The 22,975-nt window shown below is 41.6% G+C and overlaps 1 protein-coding gene across 1 annotated transcript in view; it reads left to right on the forward strand.

The window, feature by feature from the left end:
* The window catches only part of BSN (bassoon presynaptic cytomatrix protein), a 767,226-nt gene extending 746,439 nt beyond the window's left edge, over positions 1-20,787 (forward strand). Inside the window, exon 11 of the mRNA XM_086939535.1 lies at positions 10,361-20,787. The gene's annotated coding sequence lies outside the window, so the exon portion shown is untranslated. The remainder of the gene's footprint in view (positions 1-10,360) is intronic.
* The last annotated feature ends 2,188 nt before the right edge of the window (positions 20,788-22,975 follow it).

Below are 22,975 nucleotides of genomic sequence, written 5' to 3' on the forward strand. Positions count from 1 at the left end.
GTAGAGCACGTTTGCGTAATCCGAACGGGAACCTATCAGGGCCTGTACGGTAACTTTCCTGTGGTCATGAGATAGCAACGGAAGGAATTTTCTAAGCATTTTCAGGATGCCAAAACACTTCCCAGCAAGACCAAGAATCTGTGGCTTCAAGGTGAGACCATCGTCGATTTGCACTCCCAGATTCTTGGCCTTGGAAGACGCGGCCGCAGGAGGAAACATGGCTGGAGGCTACCACGACAGCCACCTAGGATCGGGTGGACAGCCGAAAAACAGCAGCTCCGATTTGTCGGAGTTGCATTTGAGGCTGTTAAGTTCAAACCACTCGAACACCGCCCCCAAGCAGCCTCTGATCTAAACTCCATCGAAGTAGATGAACTATACGATTTAGAAGGAATAGATCCTGTTTGGATGTTAAAACTGGAAACGGAGTTAACAGAGTTAATAGACGTATTGGGCACTGTTGGGGGTAAAGCAGTACCTGTGGCGACAGAAACTCAACCAGAAAAAGTTCATGAATCATTTGACGATCCAACTCGTGATCCATCCCATGACCTATCTCAGAGAGAGGATGCCGTTGGGGGTAATACAACACCTGCAAAGACAGAAGCTCCATTAGAAATCGAATATGAACTAACTGAGAGGACAGGGTTGAGGTAACTGAATTGCCAGGGGCTCAACCTATTGGGCCCCCGGTAGTGGGCTCCCCGGCTAATGGTATGCAAGTTGCACCTCCAAGTAGAGAATCTTTGGGGGGGGAGGGGGGAGGCCTGGATAGCAACACTTGGGAGATTTTACTTAAATCATTTCAATCGGTGGTCAATGCATTGACATATCAATCCAGTAAATTGGATATCCAGGTGGATCTTGTAAATACTATGGTGTTGTATATCACAGCGATTGATACAAAAATTGGAGCATTGAATCAACTGGTCCTAAGGGCGCAGGCAGAGGAGCAGGAGGACATATTGCCTGAGAATACTTTTGATTGTAGTCCAGTACTGAATAAACTGTCCTCGCTGCCTGGGATGCTGGAACATGTTCTGGCAGAGATAAACGGGCAGTTACAATCTGCCAACGAAGTGACAAGCCCAGTGAATGAATGAATGAATGAGTGGGTCAAATAGCTTACAACAGTGGGAAACCAGAGGGAAATAAATCTGCCCGAGTACGCGAACTGGAGAAGAGGAGCCTCTGGGGGGGAAATTTCAAACTTGGAGAAGACACAGCTAAGGAAGAAAGTGGATATACCACAGTGGAGTAATTCGGGCAAAAGCCTAGATATAAACGTAGACATTTGTGAAAGGCTCTTAAGTGACCAGATATCGTTTATTATATCAGGTAGGAATGGGTCGGTGGAGCAGGGAGCACTAGAACCGTCCACACAAGGGGAAGCAGTCAAGACATGTAAGCTTTCTAAGAGACAGAGAAAAAGACTTAGGAAAAGCCATAATGAAAAAAATGTGGAGAATAATCCAGGTCTCCAAGGGAAGGTGTATCCAATTTTGTGCCCAAAATTAGGAAATCAAGTGGCGTTACCGGAAAAGAAGAATGATGACGAGGTAAGGGAAAATAATGTGGGGAAGGACAATGAGATTATACCAGCTAGCGCGAAAGGGAAAACAAGGATTCCTTCCAGGGCTTTTCAGCATATCTCTCCAGCCATGCTGTCTAAGGCCCTAGAAACCCACCCTTGCCTACTAACAGGAGTGCTTGCAACCGATCTCGCTCTTCTTCAGGACTGGCTGACGCAACAATTGGCCGGCCTCGCCCCCCCCATTCCGCCAAAGCCTCGTTCAGTCAGGTCCTCTGCCCCTTGGTTCTCTCCGGCTCTTGCCGCAAAAAGACGACATTGCAAACAAGCCGAACGGACCTGGCGCAAACTCTATGACGCCAGCGCCAAAGAAACCTATAGGGCATTGACCAGGGACTACCACCATGACATTGCGGCTTGCAAAAAATCTTATCTGGCCAGCAGAATTGATGGCGCCTCTAACTCCTGTAAAGAAATCTTCAAGATAGTCAAAGATTTCCTCTCCCCCCCATGGTCCACCCCCAAACTGACACATTCTGAGTCCTGGATCTCCGAATTGGCAGACTTTTTTACCAACAAAATCAGGACTATGCAGATCTCTTTCGGGACCGCCACTCAGAACCCCCTTCCCCTCTCAAGATCTCTCGACCCTCTCCAGACCCCGGCCACTCCCTCTCTTTGGAACTTTCCTCCATTATCTCTCCAGTCCTCCCTTGACCTGCTCTCCAAACTAAAATCAGGCTCCCCTCTCGACCCGTGCCCTGCTAAATTCCTGGCACATATGGCCCCTACCCTTAATCATCTCATCAACCTCTCGTTTAACACTGGTGAAGTACCTCAAGCTTGGAAGCAGGCCCTCATTCTGCCCCTTTTGAAGAAAGCCAATCTGAACCCGGAATTACATCTCAACTATAGACCCATTTCCCTTTTGCCAGCTCTGGCGAAAGTGGCCGAACAACATGTCCATTCCACCCTGTCTTACTTTTTAGAATCTAATGACATTTTGCACAAATCCCAATCTGGCTTCTGCTCAAATTTGAGCACTGAAACAGCTCTGCTTGAGGTCACTGAAGTGATTAGAGAAACCCTGGACAGGGGAGGAAAAGCTATGCTGGTGATGCTTGACCTATCTGCGGCCTTCGATACCGTCCCCCATGACCGCCTCCTATCCAGACTCTGGGTGATAGGTCTAAGGGGGACGGTGTTCAGATGGTTCAGGTCATTCCTCACTGGCCGCCAGCAAACGATCTGGGCTCCAACTTTTTCTGCCGCGATGCCGCCTCTGGAGGTCGGAGTGCCGCAGGGCTCAATTCTGAGCCCCTCACTCTTCAATATCTATATGACCCCTCTGGCGGCACTTGCAGAGGATTTTGGGGCTCAGATCGTGTCGTACGCTGACGACACTCAACTCCTGTTCACCTGCGACAGGGGACAGGACTTCGATGGGGCATCTATCCGGGGCTGCCTTGGGGCTGTGTTCGACTGGTTTAGTCAGCACAGCCTCAAGTGCAACTCCGATAAATCCGAGGTTCTTTTCTTCGGCTGCCCCGCTTACCTCAAATGGAAAGATTGGCAGCCATGTTCCCTCCCGCTGGTGACTCAGGGGCTGCTAAAAACCTGGGCATTCAGGTTGATAACTGTCTCTCCTTTGGGGCTCAGGTGTCGGGACTAGTCGGCAAATGCTTTGCCATCCTAAAGATGCTGAGAAAGTTCCTGCCGCTTCTAACTTTGGAACACAGGAAGATCACTGTCCAGGCCCTGATTGGTTCTAGGCTGGACTATTCTAACATTCTTTACCTTGGTCTGCCTGACTACCTCCTATCGCGTCTTCAGGTGGTGCAGAATTCGGCGGCCCGCGCCATCTTTGGCCTCCCCAGGAGAGCAAGTGCCAGTGAGCTTCTCAAAACTCTTCACTGGCTTCCCATGAAGAAGCGTATCACCTTTAAGGCCCTGACCATTGCATTCAAAGCTTTGCATGGTACAGGCGCCCGCTATCTTCAGAAATGGGTCTGCTTTTACTCTCCATCCAGATCCCTGCGCTCTTCAACTCAGGCCAAGGCAGTCACTCCCATGATCCGTCGTGCTCGCTGTGGTGGGCGCTCTTTTAAACACCTCGCCCCGCAGCTGTGGAATGATCTTCCTCTCTCTCTCATATCCAGCCCCAATCTATTGGCTTTCAGGAAAGACTTGAAGACCTTCCTTTTCCTGCAATAACACCGCCTTGCTGAGCTATGTCCCCGTCACTCGTCCGTCCATTCCTCTCTGGACTTGTTGAGGTTCCGACAGCGCCGGGACACTTCTCGAAGTAGCCGTGCACTATAGAAGCACCCCCTTTAACATTAACATTAACATGAAGGAAAAGGAGAGACTTATGCAAGAGAACCAACAGGGGTCAGTCCAGGCCAAACCGGAAAACATGAATTTACAAGCCAAAGTAAAACAGTTAAGTTGGTGGAGCTTTGGGAAAGATCGCACAATACAGTAGAGAAAGGCTTGGAGGAGAAAGATGAAAAGGAGATCAGAATGCAAGTAAGGGAACAATCATTAAGGAATGATGATGATCTTCAAGGGGAGCAGAGGCAACGACCGCCGGACGAATGTCAACTGGGTAAGAAGGACCGAAATGAATTAGGGAAGGTTAAGAACATTCTGCAGGAAATAGTCTGCACTATTCAGCAGGGTCAAAAGAGAGAGGTCAGTTCGGCCCAGCCCACCTAGTATCCACTGTAAAATGACATTTGTACCAAAATATGAATCCAGGGGTCAGTTTGATCGAATAAATAGAGGATCTATGATTCGAATGACCAAAGAAATAGATGCATTACAACACATAGAGTCAACGGATATACATTCAGTTACATTTGTAAGCAACCCGATGTGGGCAGGTGAGGAATCGAAAATAATCACATGGGAGACAACAGAGGTAGCGGACTAACTATGGGTGGAAAAGGAGAAATTTGAAACATGGGGTATTGAGATGATAAGGGAAAAGGAGGAAACCTATCCACAGTTCCTAAAACTGAAGGGTGGCGAAAGTCGGCTTAAGAGGGTTGGTAAGGAATGTGGTAGGGGAAGTCAAAACTAACGAAAAGTCCACAAATGGGTAATAAGAATCAGCAATCAGGCATACCGTTGATCTTAAAGGGGGCAAGGAGTAGCTCAATTACACCTTTAAGGGATAATATAACCCTTCAGGCAGACAACTACACGGACGCCTTGGTGAGCAAAACCCTTTATTCAAAATCGGATTGGTCCTGGCTCCCGAGTGCCCTGAATGTCAGGACAGACAAAGATTTAAGAAATTGACAGGATAAAACCAGTATCGTTGGTCACAAAAACAAAGTTGACATCTGTTCATGGAATATAGATGGTCTGGCAGCAAAGGTAGATGATCCAGAATTTTTAACATATATTGGAAGGTTTCAGATAATCCTCTTTCAAGGAACATGGGCACAAGAGGAAATTAAGTTACCGGCATACTCATGCTATAGTAAGCCAGTAATTAAAACAAACTTGAAGGGTTGTGCAGCAGGAGGTTTTGCTCTATACGTAAAAGTGGCCTTAAAAATAAAGATTGAAGAAGTGGAAATTGATCATTCGAACATTCAAGCAATTAAGGTCTGGCCTCATAGTCCAGTAAATAAGACACCTTTGATGATAGTAAATGCATATACACATCCCCTTGGTAGCAGGAAAAAAACCAATAGATAAGATACTGAGTCTATTGTCATCACAAAGCATGACGAATCCAGCTCCTTGGATCCTCTTGACAGGTGGTTTTAATATGAATTTCTTCCAGGTGACTCCTAGGGACCAAATATTGGATGTGATTTATCAAATTTGGCATATGCCGGCAACTGAAGCAATTAAACAACGATCTGACAGAATGGGTAAGAAGTGGTGAGAAATCTGGAGCATCACAGTCTTCGAGTTTTGAATGGCCGGGTGGATCCGGACATTCCAGCTCAAGCGACTCATTTTGGGGTAAAATCAAAAGCTGTTATTGATTACACCTTAGTATCCCTCCCAATATATCAATCAATAATAAGCTACAAGCTGGGCAATCGGCTGGAAAGTGATCACCAGCCACAAATGATCAGCCTCAATCTAAATATTACTTGACACAAACAAATGGCCCCAGAGTTAGGGCAGTCTATTGGTCTTAATTATAAGAGGTTACACTGGTCAGTAAATAGCATACAAAACATCGAACAGCAAGCAAGAGACCAGTGGGAAGAAGAGTTAAATAAAATATATCAAAATCCTTTGACCCTTTGGGAGCAGTTCATAATTCACCTAGTAGAGAAAAATGCTGTACGTTCAAAAGTCAAGGTAGTAAAGGCTACGTCGTTTCCAAATAAAATGTCTGTTCAACTTAAAATAGCGAAAAGGAAATTGAACCAGGACTTGAGGGTACTAAGAAATCATGCATCCTCCAGTGTCAGGAGTGAGATATTACCAAAACTAAGATCACTCTACAAAAAAGAGGTATGGATATAAACAAAAGCCGAACTAGATCTGTTCTGGAGCAAAATTAATTATGCAGCGAAACACAAAGATGCACATGAGTTTTGGAGACTGGTAAATCAAGCCAATGGTAGGAAACAACAACAAGTAACTACAAATATATCGGAAGATGTCTGGGAAAAGCATTTGGGATCCATGACAGGTGGCATAAGAAATATAATAAATCCAACGGAAGAAGGTACAGCTGACAACTTAAGGGACAATGACAATTTAAGGGAAAATACCCAGCTAATGATCCAGCATACAGCAGTGGAGAAAATTATAAGTTCTAGCCGACGGAGTAGTGCTCCAGGGCCAAATGGCTTTTCTCAAGCCCTATTTAAAGAAAATCCGCAACATTGGGCAAAGAAATTGTCAATCTTATTTAATCATGTTCTGATGAAGGAAGAATCCAAGATCAATAGAGGGGCTCAATTTTGGCCCCGATTTACAAAGCTGGTCAAGCCTCGGATCCTGCTAATTATAGACTTATAGTGTTAATGGATTGTGAAGCAAAGTCTTTTGGTAAATGTTTGCTGGCAGGGCTAAAGGCTTAGGTTGGTGCCAGTAAACTGCTTCCAAGGAATCAAACAGGGTTTATTAAAGGCATGGGGACGATTATTAACATTGAAATGTTAGTTCTCATAATTGAAATGGCCAGGCTCTGTTCGGTGAATCTTCATTTGTGTTTTATTGATTTTACCTCGGCTTTCGACACTGTGCAAGGAAATATTCTTTGGAACAAATTATCGAAAATGCGAATCGCACCTAGTTTGTTGAGAGCGATACAATTGAATACAAATAGCTGCACGAGAGTAAGGTTGGGACAGGGTACAGTACTGTAAAAAAAATTATAATAAGGGACGGGTTGAAGCAAGGATGTGTTTTGGCCCCTACCTTATTTAACATGTATTTAGCTGATATCTCATCAGGGCTGAATGATATTAATTCTCACTCCCTGACTGTGGCAGGTTTTAAGGTTTCGCATTTAATGTATGCTGATGATATAGTATTAATAAGTCAAACAAAGGTTGGGTTGCAGAGATTAATTAGTGAAATTGCTCATTATGCCTCTACTCATGGGTTAAAGGTTAACATAAAAAAGACAAAAACAATGCTGGTGACAAGGGGGTTAGCTGCAAGACCTATATTGAGAATGGAAGGTTCCGCCTTAGAATCGGTTACTGAGTATAGATATCTGGGTGTTATAATAGATGCTAAGGGTACGGGTAAAAATTAGTGTGCTGCACTACAGAGAAGAAATCATTCATTAATTGCAGCATTTGCCACTCTCCAGAATAATTTAAAAGGGCTTTCCCTCAATCCATGTCAGTTAAACATGTTCCATCTCTCACATATGAAGTAAAGACTTTAAGAGGATGTCCTGATAATACCATAGACAAACTAGTGACAGGGACCTACAGACGCCTGTGTAATCTTCCTCTGCAGACCTCACCAGCGCAAATCCGACTTTATTTCGGACTCAAAAGACAGAACCTAAACAGCTTAGGATCATATTTAAAATTCTGCCATAAACTTAGAAGTGATATTAACTCCTCACTTATAACAGTGGTCTGTGAGGCAATATATGACAGTAAACATAAGCAGGCCCATGAATATTTTAAACTGGCGATAGACACGTTTAAGGCGGAACAATTATGGGCTTTACACAGGTGGCTTTTAATAAAGTAATAAATAGGTGCAGTAAAAAATGTCCTCGTTATGGGATAAAGCAGTATTGGCAAAGAGATCCCATGAGTGGACAGTTATTGCTTCCTACGGTATGTTAAAACCTCAGAGCTATCTAGGAGACTTAAATAACCAAAGGGCAAAGTTGAAGTTTATAAATCTTCGATTTGGAAATAGCTAATTTCTTGGAGACGCCCCTGCTTGGAAAAAGACGAGTAGTGAGAGGAAGTGTCGCCTCTGTAACAAGAGGGAAGATATTTGTCATATCAATTGTAGTTGTCCTGCTTTAATAGTTGAATGTACGAGTCTGCTGAGGTCGGACTTAAATAGTCAAATGATACGAACACTTCGTCAAGCAGTTATAGCCAGCTTACAAGGAGAAAGTTTGCAATTCACGGGCAGACTTATGAAGTTTATAGAAATAGTGGAGAAGAAACTGATGAACTGTGGCCAATGAGGATTGTTTCTTTTAGTCTTTATGAACTGATGAATAATACTTTTTAATTATGTGGTTTTTATAAAAAGGATATAGAATTGATTATGCATGAAATGTAAGAAGAATTGTATAAAGGTGTTTATATTTGTAAGTTTTTACTAACTGAACAATACATTTTTCAATCATTCATTCATTCACTAGTCAAGTACTTTAATATTGTGCCCCACATCTTTTAGAATCATGTGTTCTCATCTTGGATATTGGGTACTAACTTCTCCATTCTCCGAAGAGTCCAAAGTTTCTGTAGCCATGTGTGGTATGTAAGAGCCTGGGTCTTTCCTCATAGCGGAGATGTAGTTTATTTTGTTTGCAGGACCATATGTGCAATGGTCTTTCCTGTCTTGCCATGTAGAGGGTTATTCAATAACTGTACTTCTGGGCATACACCTGCCATAGGCTCTGTCACATCTTGTATATCTTCAAGGATGTCCTTTCAGAAAGCCTAAAGGTGCAGGCATCTACATAGTATGTGTGACATGGAATTGCATCCTACTCACATACCCACCATGAATTAGGCTGTGTCTCATCCATATCATGGGGACGATTCGGACTGTAACATCAGTAGAAAATCTTGTACACTACATATCAGCTCTGATCGTGTGTGGCGCATATCAGCAAGGCAACTCATTGATCCACATTAAAGTTGATACCTAATTTCTTTCCATGTGATTTTTATTTGCCCATGTGCATTTGCTGTTATATAAATTAAAGATTTTATATAAAGAAAAAAGGCCATGTGCATTGCTGCTTGTTTCCTGGAGGTGTTCTCTAATGGTGTCAGGGTCCAGGTCACTTCCTGTGGAATGTTTTCAGGATTTCAGGGCAGTCAGGAGTTACTGGGCATTGTTACAATTAGAGCCTTTTGTATTTGGTGCCCTGGGAGTCACCTATAGTTGGACACAAATTGGTCACTAAGTACATCCCCTTAGCCTTCAACAATATCACCCAATGTTAAAAGTAGTGGTTAACATATTTTTAATGGTTCTCTTAAAAATATTTGGGTCCGGCAGGGAGGAGTTGATAGACATCTGCACCTTTTTGGACTGGCTGCACTCTGGATTGGAGGATACATTTCATATAAAACCTAGTAAATAAAAATGTATTCATCTATGTAGAGAGCTCAGAGATTCTTCCTGCAGTTTTGTATGTAGGACAACAAAAGGGGGCTGCTGTAAATTCTGCCTCTTTAGATGTATGGGTATAAAAGTAGAATTTGATGGTCTTGCTTCAGTGCACCCATACAGAATATTCTTATTTACCTTTCTCTGTTCCTTGTCGCAGAGAAAGCAGACTTATATTATTAATTCTACTGGAGCAAAAAGTATGCAGGTACGTTTTGAAAAACAAACATCAAAAGTGAAAACATTTAAGTAACAACATTGTATGATAAGTTACACTTTTTTTGTTACAAATGCAGAACAGGTCTAGTTGGACGAAAAACGCGCACAACTAATTTTTCTGCCAAAGTGTACTGCATAATAGCAAATTGTCTCAAACAAATCTAGGAGGGTAAGTATGTGCCAAAAGCTCCTAAGAAAAGGTAGCTAAAAGGATGTACAGCAGCTGTAAAAGTCAAAGTGGTTGTGTGAGGGAAGTAGGCAAAGTTCTCTGTGAAAAAGAAACTAAGTAGAGACGAGTCCAGGCAATTTGGGGCAGATTGATCAAACTTTCTTTCGCGCAGTGCAAGGCAACAAGCCACCTTGCAACGCTGAGCTGCGTGAAAGGGCAGAAATGTGCTGTATTTAACATTATAAGGGGCACTCCTGTCCTTTCTGTGCGCTGGCACCCTTTTAGCTGACTACATCCAAAGCAGGCACCTTTACGTCCTGGTGCAAGGATGCCTGTGTTGTCAGTGGGATTGTTTTGTGCAGGAAGGGACACCTTTCTGCAGAAAAAACAATCCTGCAGAATGCAGCACATTTAGATGAAACAACCAGGAGAAATAGAGATATTTCTCCCCATTACACCTCCCCAGGAAGGCGTAGCATTTTGACGCATTCCTAAGTTTACCACAAATTAAGATTCGGGTAAGCATTATTTTTAGATAGTTAGCGAGGAAGTCATGCACTTACATTCTAATGTAAGACACCTTCTAAATATTAAAATAATGTATTCTTCTATCTTTCTCTTTTAACTAGTATCAGATCACGTGGAAGCCACTTACGCTGTTTCTTGAGCTGAAGGAGGAAAACCCGACACTGAAACTTCTTATGGAGACAACAGTACTTCAAGCGGATCCATTTGTGCGGGTGGGGAAAAGTAAAAAAACGCGCAGCAAGACTGCAACAGATTACCAGAAAAAGGTCAAAGATTTGAAGCTGCGAGTGGCGGGCTTCCATTTAGCCCAATCTGATACCTTTTAAGTGAGCCTTTCAACAAAGTATACAAAGCAAAATATACAGAAGATGAGCCATGTGAAACATGTACTTAAAAGACGCATGGAAAATTATGAAAAATATGTCTTATTATGGCACCAGCGCAACGAATGTTCCGAAAGGCCATCACGCAATTTGGGATTTACTTCCGGGAGCTCAGAAGACTTCTACCGGGCTGTCCCACTCAGTGGGTGGAATGTGGTGATTTTGCTGCTGATGGCCGCAACCATTTCTCTTTCTTGTGATTACAGAGAGTTTTGACACACACAAACTGAATCTCGCCATGCTTCAAGTGGTTTTCAGTTGAGGGCTGGGAGCAGGCTGCTCCATTTTCACTGAACATTCAGGTTTGGGCCACTGCTCTTTGTGCATGTTGCATTATTCTTTCTGTTGTCCCTTGGTTCCGGAAGATACATCCAAAAGGGATTTCGAAAGCAGGATGGAAACATCAAGGTACAGAGATCGAAACTAAGGACCTAACACTGTTCTTGCTACTAAAATGCGTGGCCACGGAACACAGGCAGTGAGATAGCCGCCAGGCAGTAATGGATCTAAGTGCTGGCCAGGCATGTCAGTCGGCCATTTTAAAGCCATCATTAAGCCATTATTCAACATTCCGGTGGCAGTGATTTCCACTGACATAAACATCTTTAAGTCGAATTGTATTTGCCTGAGTATACATTTTTTTTCTCCATGAACAGACTTAACCATTCCATTTTTTATTTACTTGTATACCTCATATTTATTTTTCTTTTGTTTTCAAAAAACCTTATTTTCCTTTTTTGCCTTGTAATGGGTTAGCAAATGTGGTGTCTGTCTGCAGAAGCAATAGAGTGGAGTAGGCTATAAAAGCACAATTTAGTGTGACAAGATCAGGAGATTTTGCCTCTACCATTCCCGCGACTGTGCAATTAAAGTCCTAAGCCATTAACACTGGGCATGCTCACACAGCCGAGTGAGACCAACAAGCACCAGGAAGTGACGTCACTTGCCAGTCTCGAGCGTCAGGCTTATCACTATAATGGCTTGAGGGCGCGAGGGGAAGCAATGTGAACAAACCATTTCACTCGAACTTGAACCAAGTGGAGAACAATGTTATTTTTTGTAACTCGGTGGTTGTGTCAGTTTTCTGCCAGTCTCTCTTCAATGCTGAGCATGCTTGAAAAATGACGTCTCATTGGTCTGTCCGTTTGAGCTTCCATTCACCTTGGGTAACAGCAACCGGTTCTCATGTCTACTTGTCTATGCAATGAAATACAATTGAAAAATACTGTGTTAATATTTAAAAATGTTCAATGTTATGTATATGGATTTAAATGAAATGTGCTATTAAGGAATCGGATAGATATGTTGATATCTAACACCTGTGTGTATGGAGTTTTCCAATTAGTGGCATGTTTGACCCATTTGAGGGACATGTTGCCAAAGGGTAGCCATATAGCCTGTTACAATGTCTTCTGTCCTACTGTAGTTAAGCATGACTTGCAACTTCTTTGCATGATTTCATCTACTTTTAATGCTTACAGGTATTTGATGGGAGTTTTTCTTTTGTTGTTTTCATATCAGTTCCTCATCATGCTGTTTGCAGATGTATGCAGTTGAATGCAGATGTATGCACTTGTTTTAAAGATCAATAAATAAACTGTATAACTAGGCAGGGTATAAATGATAATGAAAATGCATTTCTCAATAGAAAGGCAGTGTACGTTGCTGGCTTATTCACAGTTAATTTGAAATATTTGCCGGAAATGTCTGAAGCCAGAGCTACAGACACCACGCCCCAATAGTGGGTCACCAAAACATACAGCTAACAACTAAACAGTACCCCCTCGAATAATACTCACTCCAACGCGTTGGATTTTCCTTATAAATCTTTTAGCTAGAATTTCTAAGAACCGTCACATTGAAAACGACATCCCTCATTTAATCCACTTAAATGTAATTTGCTAGACAACTACTATTAACTGGATCATGAAAAAAAATGTTGCAAGCATGGGCGGAGAAGAGAATGAGTACAAAAATATTAGCATGTAAAGGTCATTCATGCTTGTTCACTCTAACCAATCACTAAAAAGCCATTTAACAGATTTCAGGAATGGACCGTTGATAGTTTATCATGAAAAACTGAAGGCAGTCTGGGGGTTCTAAATCTTTGCACTAGGAGTAACAATAAAAAACAACCTGTACATGTAAATATATTTATATATTATAATTATTTATATAAGTTAGAAGTTCCTGAAATTGAAAGTCTGCTAACCAAAAAGAGTGTTCCAGTGTGAGTGAGCGGATATGCTAGATCAAGTTTCCCTGCCTAGCAGGTAGCATAAAGTACTTCTCCTCTCTTCCCCCTTGGATCTCAGTGTGAAGAGATTGCTACATTCAAATTACAATTACTAAGAAAGTCTCTCTGGCCCACATAGTAATATCTTTTTTACGTCCACTCGCCAATCTGGCCTTGTAAGGCAATGTTTCACTGCAGCAGCCACTATGCTGCTGCTGTGCAGCGGCCTGTTCGCTTTGGGCACTTCTTTGCTAATGCACATAAACTCTACTAAATCTGCTGAATGAAATGAACTACGTGGTTGTACTTGGCAGCTCACTTTTTATGTCTATTATAGGGTTCTCCAAAGTCGGTCCTTGAGGGCCGGATCAATGCCAGATTTTTAGCATAGCCCCCATTTATATAAATGTAGTTATCTTAAAAATCTGGCTTGGATACAGCCCTCCCGGACCAACTTTGGAGAACCCGGTCTATTACAATCTATCATCAATGTGGTTTGTGCATCAGCACAGACCAGTTGGCGTTCAACTCTACAATTACACCATCAAAATCAGAATCCTCCGAAATCTAAAGTTAAGTTCTACACCATACAACATTATTTCTGCATCCTGACTTTTAATTAGTTAATAGTCATCACCAAGCAGCAGTTATCACTTTGAGAGTATGGGTGGGAAAAGTTGTTTGCACCAGACTGTAGTTCCTAATGGCCTGATTTAGAGTTTGGCATATGAGTACCCTGTCATTCACATGACTGATAGCCCCCCCCCAACTGGTTACATGTGGCATAAGATATAATAAACTTGTAATGAGGGGTACAGGATTTCCGTCATGTTTGTGACGGAGTAAGCCGTCCGTTTAAAGATCCGGGAGCAAAGACTACCCTGCATCCAGGGGCATAAGCTAGGCATAAGCTAGGAAGGACCATAAGCTAACCTAGTTTATGCCGCTTGATGCAGGGTTCCTTTTTCCTCAGATATGCTTTTATTTATGACTGAGGATTCCCTCGTGCTTCTTTTTGACCTTTAGAACAGAAGACAGGTCTCGATTATTAGGCGAAAGTGACACTTTAAAAGAATGGGTCTTCGAAGTTCAACATAGCAAACCAATTCACTACATAAAATATTTTGTCGGTGAGAAACATTAACTTTTTTTGTGAGTGAAGATGAAATAATCAGACATGTGTTGCTCCTGTATTTCAGTTGTCCTCTAGGAAAGATGTACAGGGGTACAGCATGCATTTCTCTCTACAAATTAAACCCTCCCTTATATTATGGATTATGCAGACAGTCCCTCTTTCAAGCTTCAATCTTGATAGCCACAATAATCAAATCTTTATTGTTTTTACCACGTTAGATTGTGCTTGCTTACCAACCATCCTGGAATGGCTTCCAGTACCAAAGTCTAACTACAGGACTGCAGTTGCATTACATTTTTTTATGCCATTGTCCCTGTAGAAAGGCTTCTGTTTTTTTCTGTAATTTCTAATACCAACCTTTGTTTTCATTCGCATTTTTTACATTACGTTCGGTGCTAATGCTGTAGAAGATGTTTCCTAGCTCTTTACCAACTTGATTTATGATTTGCCATTAAGCATTATGTTTTATAATTTGGCACCTATTTTCTAGTTCCACTCCTTTTTTTGAGTAGAATTTTGTTTGTGATTGGTGATTACTACAATTACGCTTTTCTTAACTGAATCTTAGTCTTTCTGTTTTCTTTTGTTACTGATCTCATTCATCCTAAAAAGAATAGCTGCAAAGATCCTATTATGCCACAAGTAGTTAGTGTTGGCAAAACTACTTTGTCCAGTTTTGACCCTTTTGGTTCCTGTTCTCGTTTTTTCTATGAATTCCTCACCCTGTGCTTAAGCAACAATATTGATTTGTCATGCCACCCAAATTATTGCCTCCTCTCCAGCATGTATAAATCCTGTTGGATTTCTATTGCACATTAACAATTAACACAATGTTTTCCCAACTCTCAATGCTTTCATTCGACCCCCAGTGGCCACCAAGGTAGAATTTAAACTGCTACGACTGATTGATAAAACCCTCTAGGACCTTCTGTTCTCAGCCCATAGCTATCATTGACATGCTTGAACAGCGAACTTGAGTCTCAAACATACAGCTTGTTGTATGTTCTCTTGTATAAGATATGTGGCTAGAAGAAAGGTGCCTGTGTGTAGCAAGGGACGACAGGCAAACACCAAGTGTGTCTTGTATTGCTTCAGGATATGTACAATGTAGGACATTTTATGGGATTCTCCTCTTTGCCTCTTTTCTCCTTTGATCCTGTTACTTTCGTAGACAACTTATTCATGAAAATCAGAGCCATTTCCGCATTATACTTGCAACGGAGGCTTCAGATAGTCAGGCCTAGATTTTATAGATATATATCATATATTGGGAAATTCTTAACATGGTCTCTTAGTTTGTGGCTTTGCTCCTTAAAAGTTGGAATATGAAGTTCACGTCCTTTAATTGGAATGCCTTGAACTGACCAAAGGCACTATATACACTCCGAATCATTGAGCAATAGTTTCACTTCCTTGGCTGGTCTTACCTAAGGTTAGTCGACTTTTAATGTGAAGGTGTGTGCCATGGTCCTAGATATGGATTTATAGAGATCACTGTGAATTATTATTCTGTGGTTAAGAGGTTTATGAAAGGTATCATAATATTGTTTTTCCTTATAAGAACTAGTAATTATTTTGGTGCTTATATTTGATTCTAGGAATTTATACAAATCCTGCATATGAAGTTTAGTGGGCAGTGTCTCTTTTAATGAACGTTGGCTCATTTTCACCTAGAAGGATCAATGCCATACTTATTGCAGCTACTTACACTTTTCTACCAACATAAGTAGTCTTCCTTTGCCGCAGTCAATGTGATTCTCTTCTATTGGTTTTGCCTGTCATGTGGGTAAACAGTGTTCCATATATTACAATTCAAAATTACCTTTGCTTTTTTGCTTGGAGATGACCAAGCCCATGTGGAAGTATTTGATGTTTTTCTTGTCTTTGAAGAAAATGTCATTACTAAGGAATGAACCTCCAGCTATGTTCTACCTAAATGTAGCCAAGAAACCTTTCCCTGAAAGCATTAGAAACCAGCCTTGATGGTACAGAGCAGCTTTCAGCATTCTCACCAAGATCATGCCTGTGCTCTTGATGGGTAAATAAGCGAGTGCCAAAATGTATTACTGCTGGAACTAGAATTACATTTTAGGGTCCTGAATGCCCTATGTCTTGAGTGGGCTAAATACTTGCCAGTGACACTTATGGTACAGAAATGTTACCAAGCGTCCTTCCCAAACTGCCAGTTTCCAAATGTAGGTGTTTACTCTATATTTGCTGTTACAAGCAGAAATTAGGGAAAGAGCTGTAAGTACATCCAAAACTAAGAACCCGTTTACAAGCCCGGGTCAAAAGGAAATTTAGACATGAAGGTGGATAGCAAGTGGAGAGATATGAACAATGAATTAGTTGGACTTGTCACTGGTTTTACCTTCATACTGTGAGAAATTAAAAGTTTGTTATCTTAATTTATTGACAACACTTTGTAGTCTACAGTTACAGGTAAGAAACTTGAGGCCTGATTTAGAATTTGGCAGACAGGTTACTCTGTCACAAATGTGATGGAGTAATTTGTCAGCCAAACTCTCAATCCACCTGCCCTTTTGTAAATCGGACAGACTGTCAACTTTCTGTCAGCAGCGCTGAACCACCCCAAGCTGTGCTTCTGATGCAGCTCACTCAGGATTCCAATATGCTTTTTGTGGAACACCCATCTTGATAAGGCTAGTCTTGTCAATGTCTTGAATTTATTACATGTGTTACATGTAGTTGGTACTCTCTTGAAATGACGTACTTGACACTTGATCTTGACTAGTTCTCCTCACCAGGAATATCAAAACACTGGTGCATATCCTTTCCCCAATTCTTTTTTAAGTGCCAAATTTGGAATGCTATATAACTTTATCTTTATTACAGCAGAAATGACATAAGAGACATAAACATTTATGGAAACAGCTTCTAGAGCAAGACAGGCACTTCTAGTTTACAGACTAGAAGTTGTCGCTTGCATGGTTGAGATGTTCTCCAAGGCTTGACATGCACAAGTTTCAAGTTCCATCCTTCACCGCTGATGCAGGTATGACTTGTATGGAAAATAAATTAATTGCTCAGGAGACTATATAAACTAGCCTAGATGTAGCTGTCTTTCAAAGATCACAATCAAAGAACTTAGCCAGCCCATTGCTATATATATAATCCATTTTATGTGGGAACAAAGCAGTAATTAAAATACAAAGAGAACCTTTGCTAATAAGAATAGACGTAATCCCAGCATCTGCCATATAGTATCACTATGGGCTAATCTGTTACTTATCAGACAAACTCCAGCATGAGTGGTTTTATATAAATGGTGGTGCATGGTATCCATGAATGTCACAGACCGCAATCAAAAGCTCCCAAGGTAAACAAGAGGCACAGACCCAAAAAGAGAATACATTGACAGACATTCCACAATGTGTGAAACATAGAGGGTGAAGCAACACATTTTACATAACTGGAGGATCCAGAAAACGGTGGTAAATCCATGTCCTGACTGCAATTTAGTTATACAGTACTAGGTGCAACACACATAGGTTCGTACAGGGAGGGACCCTCAACTTGTTATGTGGCCAATGTATTGACCAACATGAACTCTTCAGATCACAAGAAGAAGATAAAATCTTCCAGTTGTAACAGGAGAAGACGTAAAAGTATGAAAGACTAACAAGAAATCATGTGCCAGAAGAGAGGACTTCTGACTGACCGAAGACAATGTTAACAGTGGAAAAAAAATAGATGTAAAAGAGTCCAAGAGAAATATGATTATACAGTTGTCCTGAAATTGATGTTAACTGTGAGTATAGGACATAAGATCAGGAATGTATGACCCAGGAGAAAAACGCCCTGGAGAATTAAGCACTTGGAAATAGTAACAGTTAAACGGATTCAGAAACCTATCATCCCAAAAACCCTTAATTTAGCGTGGTGGAGAAAATAAACCAACAAATGTAAAAAGAAGCAGAAGGAAATACCAAAGCACTATGGTTACCATCACCTCTGAAGCTTTATCAAGCCCTTTAACAATGGGAAGAACAAGGAAGGGCAAGCTGATATACACCCCTGAATGCTGGAACCAGACATAAAAACATAACAAATAGATTTGTCTTCCATCTGCCGAAGAGGGTTCAGGAAGGGGGATGTTGCAGTGAAATTATCAGCTAGACCCTGGTTCTGAAAGGCTGTAGCCCCAAACAAGACCTCCATATCCGGGAAGGATACGAAAAATACATAGATTGACCCCTTCCTAGCTGGTGACGGAACCACTCTTCACCAGCCATGGACGGGCTGTGCTAATGACGGAGTGGTTCCGTCACGGCCCGCCCGGCACGCCTGTGCGGCAGCGATTTCGCGCCTGTGCTGAGCGTTCTATTGAGCGGGCGGGGCCGTGACAGAACCACTCCGTCACAAGCACAGCGCGCCCGAGGCTCGTGACGGAGCGGTTTCGTCACGAGCATGGGAGCGCCGCACGGCCCCCCTAGTGCTGCGGCGGAATTACCGCCGCAGCCAAGGGGTTAAAGAAAATGAGCCAGAGTCCAGCTCTCCAACATTTCATGGGTGAGGTACGTATTGAAAGAAGATACATGGGCTTACCTACAGCAAAACACCTAGGGTTGGTTCCGAGCCATAAACCACACTTCAACAGGTCCTAATTTAGAGAAAAGGTGTAAGATTGATCTAAGAAACGGACACAGATCGAGCTACAACCCACCTCTGATCAGCAAGGAAATGAAGATACTATATAAACAGCTGGGCAGTATAATGCAAAGATAGTCTGACGTCTACCAGTATATAGGAATGCTACAGCACTCCCTCCTAAACGAAACTAATGATAATCATAAAACTCTTACTCTTCAAATAAAAACTAAACAATTTACACATTCCTAATCTGAAAACAGCAGCCACTCTGAGAGACAGATAAACAGTCAGTTTGATGACATGGTGGGTGGATTTATAATCTGGCCTAGGGATGAGGCTAATGTTTTTTTGTTTTTTTTTAAACAAATGAATTTAAAGTTATTTATCTTTCAGCGGAAAGCCCTTCTAGTCAGAGCCAGTAATGACTGAAATGAGACCTCTGCGCCATACAACCACTAGTTCACTGCATTCCTAGCCAACAACTGTATTTACTCATGTAGGCCTTCTGCCGATCTCTCTAGATATATAACATCCACGTTGATATACATTATATACAAATATACACATCATGTTTTTTAAATCTGCACATTTCTCCAGATTTTTAAGCCAAGAATGCAATATTTTTGTATATCCACTGTATAAAAAGGCTAAGCACTTCTAAATGAAACTGATGGGGTCTGTATCTGAAAGCACAGGACAGATTTTTTTTTAAATCCACATATATCAAGAGTTCCGGCAGTACTGAGCTCTATGATCCTAGTTTATCAAAAGCAATAAAACTGTATTTTTAGGCAATCTAGGTTGCACTCATCTTTGAACAGAGGGAATTCCGGCCTTCAACAGAGAGCCTTGCTCACAGACACCATTGCAATAGCTGTTCTTTGCAGACACGTACGGCCTGATAGTCAGTTATTTTGAGGCCGACAACGTGCTAAAAGGAAGAATGTAGTGACTTTTGGGGAAGACATTCTACCAGTTGAAATATATGCATTCTAATATTCCATTACGTTGCACTAGGCACAATGTGCCCTTCCATTATTTTATTTCCCATACTATAGGTTGCAGTGTAATGTTTTTGATGTTTAGGTATGGAGGCCAAAGCTTTCAGAACATATTTTTTTTTAATACAGGAGGCGAGGAGGAATATGTTTGTGCAGATAAATATCGCCCTTACTCATCTGCCTGACGTCCTGTGTTCTGGTAATAAACAGCCATAATGCCTTCCACTTGACTGTGGGTCAGCTAGGTGCCAGCCATGAAACTACCAATGTGAGGGAAACGGAGATCGGGTATAATATCAGAATTGTGGCATTTCACCATCACAGGTCCAAATACCCAACCCTCACCCAGGCATTTAATGACCAAGAACCATTCGAATCCTAAATCCGTTCAGAGAGGGGGGTTCAGAGCAGGCAGAACCACCTAGATGAAAAGTGCATAGTGAGGAGAATGCATGGTGTAAGCGAATGTTGTCTGTGGTTATATTCTTTTATCTTTGAAAGCAAAGGGACTGATGCGAGGGGGGCGCTGCCTTTAGTCTGGGGGCAGTGTCCCTTTCTACCCCTTTCCCCAATAGCGTTGTAAATACATGTACAGATATAAATGTCATATATGATAAAAGGAACAAAAAAGGAACAGGCGTTTAAAAAAAAAAAACACTGGTGTTGGGGTTTTTCATCTCATGCACCAGCCCATCTGCCAACTCTTGCTTTTTGTGTATCGATTTAAAAAAGCATAGTGTTTGTGGCTGATTAGTCTAGACTGTTGGCTTTAAAAAAAAGACATCTTCTATTTGAAAATTTAGCAGTCTTGTAGAGCTCATTCTATGTTGTATATGTAAATGAGAAAATTGTTTTAATATGTTCATCTGGCTTCCATGATTTCTCCGTCGTTCATTTATTTTTTTAGGGTTGTGAAAGAAAGGTATGGGTTCTCAGCAAAACATTAAGCAAATTAAAAAAAAATGACATGTTTACAGTTGTAAGTGCAATGACCTAAATCCCATATATGAACATTGTAAATTGCGTGTATGTCCTGCTGTGCTCTGTACATTGGTGTAGTATTTCAGTGTTTCAATCTCATGTAATGTGGTTCAGAACTGAGAATTTGACCCCTACAAGGTATTTCTGTGGCAGAAGAATAAAAACGACTTGATATAAGCATGGGATGCTTGAGGCCTCATCCCTGTCGGTTGTCGGTTCGAGGATTGGGAACCTGCTGCTTGAGTTTCAGGTACCTGTGTTTTGAATTGCTAAGACCAAATAACACAGAAGGTACCATGGTCTGGGAACCGGGGAGCTGCGTGTCGCTCTGAAATCTTCTCAGAAGAATTGCTATTATATCAACATTTGATTACATTCACAAACAATCACAAACCAACTTCTTAAAAAAATAACTACCCTTTTGTGTTAAAACACACAAAGTCATTGTGGGAAAGTCACTCTTTTCTTTGGACTTATGCACGTTTCTTTCAGTGTGTCATTAAGAAAGGGCCTAGTATCTATGAAGAGAAATTATAGGAGGCTGAGGTCTATAGCAAAGACATAGAACCTGTTAAATTGTATGTACCCTGTGGGGTTGAATAAAGGTTTTGGGACAGATGTACTAACATTAGTATTTCCGATGACTAAATACCGAATTTTGCGATTCTCTGTTTGGTAATCGCAAATGCTAATGTACTAAAGTGTGTTTTACACTTTTAGCGATTCCTAGTGGGTCGCAAATAGACCTACCTCATGAATATTAATGAGGTAGGTCTCAGTTTGCGACCCATTAGGAATCGCAAACATCATAGGGATGGTGGCATGCTGGGGTCCGCAGACCACCATTTTAAATAAAGCAATCTTTTTTTTTATGCAGCCTGTTTTTCTTAAAGGAAAACGGGATGCGTGTAAAAAAAAGAAACATTTTCCTTTCTTTTTTGAATAGTAGGTTGTTGTTCATGGGACCACTGCCTGCTCTTAAAAATATATTTGTTTCCCATTCTAAAAGGGGAAAGGATGAAGTAGTTTCTTACCTGTAACTCCAGTTCTGTAGTAGGGGTATCTCTGTGATAGTCATAATCTGTGAATAGTCCCGCCCATGTGCGGGGACCCCGTAGCAATCTAAATAGTCTCTTAAGTTGTCTTCTTCTGCAGTCCTGCATATACACTTAAGGGAAAATAAAAGACAAATAATGCAGCCTGACATTAACAAGGCTACATTGGCCAGCACTTCATCCTGAAGTGAAAAAGGATAGCCAAATAATATGTACATTTACACATTTTACAGAGTTTCAAACATAGGAGCCCGTTTTGCCTCCGGTATGCTTGCCATCTCCAACTGGATGACTGCTAATTGTCTCCAGTTGAATCCGGAAAAGACAGAAGTGATGCTTATGGGAAAAGCCATGGATGTCTGGTCAGATGACTGGTGGCCAGCTCAGCTGGGCCTTGCCCCTTCTCCTAAACTGACAGTAAAAAACCTGGGACTAAAATTGGGTCGGGTCCTGAGTATGAAAGATCACGTTTCGGCCACGAAGAGTTCGTGTTACTATGACCTTCGACTCTTGAGAAAAATTCTACCTTACATATCCATCTCTCACCGTGGAACATTAGTACAGGCCATGGTAATTAGTTGCTTGGACTACGGAAATGCCCTGCTGGCGGAAGTAGTAGAGACACTACTGGCCAAACTTCAAGTAGTGCAAAATACAGCAGCCAGAATGATTTTAAATCAACCTGCAGGTTCATCTTCAACTCCTCTGTTGAGGGAACTGCACTGGCAGGCAGTAAAGAAAAGATCTTTTTTCAAGATGTGTTGCTTGACATATAATGCATTGAATGAAAGAGGCCCCCTGTATTTGCGGAAAATACGACAGAAATACTCTCCTTGTAGGAATCTTAGATCCAGCGATCAGGATCTTTTACAAGTTTCCCGGATTAGGCTGGTCCGTACGGGACGTAGAGCCTTCTCATTTCTAGCTCCAAGGTATTGGAACCAGCTCCCGCAGGCTCTACGTAATATCACAAGCTATAATGTTTTTAGGAAACAACTGAAAGCCTTTTAGTTCCAGCAATTTTTGCTTGATTTATCTGTACTTCCTCCTTCAGTAGTATTCTACCTAGCTAGCGCCACGATGCCCCAGGGTGATTTGAGCGCTCTATAAAAACCTTAACATAACAGCATAACATAACATAGAGAAACTCCCCTTCACAAAAATCCTTTGTCATGATAGAGAGGAAGGGTTGGACAGACAAGCCCCATAGGCTGCCATTATGTGTCTGGAAAAGGGATACCGTGCCTTTAGGGAAACCCTCCAGAGACCCTCGATATCCCATGATGCACAGCCAAAGGCAAGTTACGTTCA

The sequence above is a fragment of the Lissotriton vulgaris genome, chromosome 9 (assembly GCF_964263255.1).
Source record: "Lissotriton vulgaris chromosome 9, aLisVul1.2, whole genome shotgun sequence".
NCBI classification, from domain to species: domain Eukaryota; kingdom Metazoa; phylum Chordata; class Amphibia; order Caudata; family Salamandridae; genus Lissotriton; species Lissotriton vulgaris.